The following is a 5,361-nucleotide window of genomic DNA, read 5'->3' on the forward strand; positions in this document are numbered from 1 at the left end:
TCTTCTGTAGATTTCCTGATGCATGTTTGAGTTGGTGGAATGGAGAAAAGTTTTGGGCAGAAATTGAAATTTTGCTATTATTGTGAATATTTCTGGATTGGAATTTTTAAAAAGATTTTATTTATTTATTTTGAAAGAGAGAGAGAGAGCATGAGAGCAGGAGGAGGGGCAGAGAGAAAGGAGAGAGAGAATCTCAAGCAGACTCCATGCCCAATGCGGAGTCCAACATGGGGCTCAATCTCAAGACCCTGAGATCATGACCCGAGCCAAAACCAAGAGGTGGCCCCTTAACTAAGCCACCCAGGTGCCCTGGATTGGACTTTTATATTATATAAAAGTTATCTAGTATAAATATTAATTATTAAATTTTAATTAAATATTAATAAAGTTATATAATATAAAAGTATATTTTATATTAAAGTAATGTGACTATACATCCTAATTTGCATAGGACAGCCTAATTTTTACCTTATGCCTTTGTGATAATAACCATCATTTTCTCTCTCAACAGTGACATAGTTTGAATGATAACCTATATAGTTTCCCAATCCAAGAGTGACCCCAAAATATATGATACTAGGTTGGAAATTTCGTCTACAGATGGGAAGAACAAGTGAATCTGTCAAGCACAAAGAGGAGAAGGAGTTGTTTTCTTGTACTATGAAAACTAACAAGAAACTGGAAACAAAGAAGAAGTATGTTCCTGTACATTGTATGAAAATACTTCTAGTAAATGATGTAATTATATTTCTGGGTTGTAAATGCACCATAATCCAGAGACTGTCTTTACGGTTTTAATCTTATCTCCAAGTAATATTTTCTTATCCTATTGTTACAAAGAGATATCAAGATTTATATGGAACCTACGTGATGATTACAACCAAGATTCTGGTGACCAAAATGGATGAAGTCATGTAAGCAGATTGTGTTACACAATTTTTATCTAAAAGAGATATTTCTATCGTGGTGTATTTCTCATTACATAAGAGACAAGAAAACCAGAGAAAACTCTACAAAATAAATTCTTGCCCAAACAAATTATGCTTAGAAAATATTTCTGTTGTAGACACATGAAAAAGTGCTCCATATCACTCGGCATCAGGGAAATACAAATCAAAACCACAATGAGATATCACCTCACACCAGTCAGAATGGCTAAAATCAACAAGTCAGGAAATGACAGATGCTGGCGAGGATGTGGAGAAAGGGGAACCCTCCTACATTGTTGGTGGGAATGCAAGCTGGTGCAGCCACTCTGGAAAACAGCATGGAGGTTCCTCAGAATGTTGAAAATAGAACTGCCCTATGACCCAGCAATTGCACTATTGGGTATTTACCCTAAAGATACAAATGTAGTGATCCAAAGGGGCACATGCACCCGAATGTTTATAGCAGCAATGTCCACAATAGCCAAACTATGGAAAGAACCTAGATGTCCATCAACAGATGAATGGATCAAGAAGATGTGGTATATATACACAATGGAATACTATGCAGCCATCAAAAGAAATGAAATCTTGCCATTTGCGACAACATGGATGGAACTAGAGCGAATCATGCTTAGCAAAATAAGTCAAGCAGAGAAAGACAACTATCATATGATCTCCCTGGTATGAGGAAGTGGTGATGCAACATGGAGGCTTAAGTGGGTAGGAGAAGAATAAATGAAAGAAGATGGGATTGGGAGGGAGACAAACCATAAGTGACTCTTAATCTCACAAAACAAACTGAGGGTTGCTGGGGGGGAGGGGGTTTGGGAGAAGAGGGTGGGATTATGGACATTGGGGAGGTTATGTGCTTTGGTGAGTGCTGTGAAGTGTGTAAACCTGGTGATTCACAGACCTGTACCCCTGGGGATAAAAATATATGTTTATAAAAAATAAAAATTAAAAAAAAAAAAAAGAAAATATTTCTGTTGTTTCGACTAAAAATACCTTGTTTTGGATATATGGCTGTTTTGCTAAAAGAAAAAAAATTACATCCAATTGACCAGTTTTAAAATTAAAATATTCATATGAAAACTTAATGGGAAATATGTAAATACTTGAATTGTCTATTATTTATGAAAGCAAAATTTATCATAGAAACCATTCTCATCCATCAAAATAGCCTAAGGAAACAGGTGTAGAATAGATTATATTCCATTTAAAACATTGCTTTGCTTTATTGTTTTTAAATAGGCATATGTGAAACTGCACCCACTGGGAAAAAAATGAAATCAGAATGAATCACACACCCAAAGGTCATTGATCTAAAAATATAGGTCCTGTGAAATGGATAAACATATTCTACTTAGTGAAAGTCATCAAGTGAGAGAATTTTAGAATCCTTTCAAACCTTCTGGGCTTGCAAGGTTCTTAATTAATTTATCAATAAAGAAAAGGCAGCCACTGTCCTCCTGAGGGGTGCAGAGCAGATAAAAATGATCCTGCTGAGGAAGGATAGAGATCAAGGGGCTTAACCTCTCCCCAGGAAAAGGAGAGAAGCATCTGTGCAAACAGGCAAAAAAAAAAAAAAAAAAAGCCAAGCCTTAACACTTGGCTTCCTACAGTGGAAGTAGATGGAGTAGAGCCTCACAAAATCCCGTTTGTGATGACGGTTGCGCTCCATTCCTGGCACAGAACAGAACAGAACCAAGCGATGAAAACAGAACCAGCATTTGTTGTCATCCAGATAGTAAACATAGTTCCTAAAAGGAATGAGAAATCGTCAGGCATTTTTCATGTAGCTATTTCTACAATTATGGAGAGGAAGAATGCTGTTAAGGGAAACAGGAGTCTACCTGTAGGGAGGGAGTTAACAGGAATGTAGAAGTTTCTAATTTTTTTTTTTTAACTCTAAAAAATAGTTTTAATTGAGCCACCAACCAACGGACAATTTTCTTTGATAGAAGGCTATTAGATGTCATATATTTCAGAGTTTTAGATAGCTTGACATAAAAACTGTTGTCCTACGTGTTGAAAGCTAATGGGATAGCCCTCTCTTTTGTAGTGGTGCTTTTGTGTGAGAACGCTATTGATGATGCTGCTTTTTGTGAATAGATACACTTATGGATAGCAGTGTAACCAACGGCGGGGGCAGTGAGGTCCGTTCACTCTGGGGTAGAGTCTATTTAGGGACATGTAATTAAAAACAATGAAATCAATAAAAGTCAAAGTGACATTTATCCCTATGAGCTGGCAATTATGAACCTTATCAGTAACGTTCATCTTCTTCCGCGCCAGAAAGATCCCCTCCCTCCATTGACTTCCCCACACCACAGTACGTGTATGTGGGTGTATATACACAAAAATCTGCCCACACACTCACATACAACCTCCACATACATGGAGATCTTCCTCTATTGAGAAGTTTATTCCCTTGTAAATTGGTAAGAAAGACTTCTGAATTTCAAGTATAACCTGGACTAGGACTCAGTGCTAGTTTGCCACAAAATTATGATTATTATGTCATTGGATAAAATTTTGAAAAGATAACTCTTTTCCAACAATACTTCCTTTTTTCATAGTCTCTCCATAGAGTTGATCTCTTAACCCCTGAGTGAGGCAAATCTCCGGTTAATAGGTGAGAAAATCAAAAGTTACGGCTGCTAGTTTTCCCACTATCATACAGTTTGTAAACTAGTTAGGAAAGTAGAAATGTAAATATATAAATCAAGTCCTCTGAATCTAATACTTTATTATAATTACAATAAAATTTTATTTGAGTAAATTTTCACACACAGTAAATTATCTTCAATTAAAATATGATCTCTTAATATAGATTGGTGTTTAAAATATATTAAATTAAATTTGTTATATATAATATATAACATATTATGTATTATATAAATCAAATTTATTAAAATTTACCTAAATTTTTTTCTTATGTAAAACCAAGGAAAAACTATTTTAAAATCAATTTTATTTAAATTCTAAGCAAAGTTTTCTTTGCACAACATGTGGGGTCTATCAAATTTCAGATGCCCCAAAATAATTTGTGATTTGTCTTATTTATGCAAATGTGAATATAAGATACTCATAATCAAGTGTATACATACCTGCAAGTGCGGTTTTGTGTGGGTATGTTTTCAGCTTCCTATGACATGCTTAATTAAACAAGAGCACAAGGGCCTGAGTTGTTAATTTTTACAAAACTGGTAATGAGAAGAGTTCAAGAAACACATTTTCACAGACATGGCCAGAAGTTAATTTCTGGAATGTCTAATTGACAAATGCGAAAATCTAGAATTCTTAGTAATATCAAATTTGTCTTTAATATTGAATTAGTTTAGGCTAAAAAATGGGCCTGATTTAATTAGTTTTAGAATAAGCAGAGGGATAATATTGAATGTATTAAAAGAAACATTATCTTACATAATTATTACAATGAATAGACTCTGTCAGGGTATACAGTCCCTAGGGAAATGGACAAGAAAGACTAAGTCTATGTATCACTTTGTTCAGCTCTCTGTAAGAGAGCTGTGGAAACACACTCAGAGGTTATATATATCCAACCAGGTGTCCTGGAAAGCAATCTAAATTGGAAATAAAGATGGGAATTTAGCTGAAGGAAAGAAGGAGGAGTAGAGAAACTGGTGATGAGCCAGAGGGAAACGTCATCACAGATGCCATGAAGGTCTATTTGAGCATGAGTTTGAGGAAAGTAAGTTGGTTATGGCAGAAGCATAGATTGATGGACTGATGTGGAAGTTAGTCCAGGTGACATAAAAATTAGAGAGACTTAGTATGGCAAGAGAAGGATTTTTAATTTATTTTGAATCCATGGGGAAATAAAGCAAAGACTGATAGTTCTCAACTAAAATCTCTTTTTTTCCCCTGGGTTATAGCTTTACTATATTGTAGTCTCCCTCAGAACAGGGTGTAGCCAATGTGATTGAGCTCCAGTGAGTGAAAACTAAGCAGTGATAGGTACTTCTCCTAGAGCTGTCCCATTCTCTTTTCTCTTTCAGGCCCCTCAGGATGGTGAGATTCTGGATAACCTTGGATGCCACATGTTGAAGATACCAAATGCTCTATCAGTCTAGAGGTTAACACTTGATCTAAACTATTACATTACCAATGTTTAGGTTATTACAACTGGCCTAGTTGTTAACGTAGTTTGGATGACCCTAGCTAAATGGGAATGTAGTAAAATATTTTAATCTGGGTTGTGGCGTAATCATGTTTATATTTTATAACTATCTTTGGCAGCAATGATAAGGATGGGCGGGAATCACTTAGAAGGCTATTGTAATAATCATATTTGATAAGGACCTGGACTAAGGAAGATGGAGGATTATAACTGGTAAGGGAAGTTAGTTTCTTTCTTTCCTTCTCTCCGATTTTATTTATTAGCGAGAGAGTGAGTGAGAGAGAAGGA

The 5,361-nt window shown here is 35.5% G+C and overlaps 1 long non-coding RNA gene across 1 annotated transcript; it reads left to right on the forward strand.

Moving 5' to 3' along the window:
* The first annotated feature begins 786 nt into the window (after window positions 1-786).
* Window positions 787-5,148, forward strand: LOC309862985. The gene is made up of 2 exons (XR_014310834.1): window positions 787-914; window positions 4,952-5,148. It is a non-coding gene; the product is annotated as an uncharacterized lncRNA (long non-coding RNA).
* The last annotated feature ends 213 nt before the right edge of the window (window positions 5,149-5,361 follow it).

This window comes from Mustela nivalis (assembly GCF_964662115.1).
Source record: "Mustela nivalis genome assembly, chromosome: 4".
NCBI classification, from domain to species: domain Eukaryota; kingdom Metazoa; phylum Chordata; class Mammalia; order Carnivora; family Mustelidae; genus Mustela; species Mustela nivalis.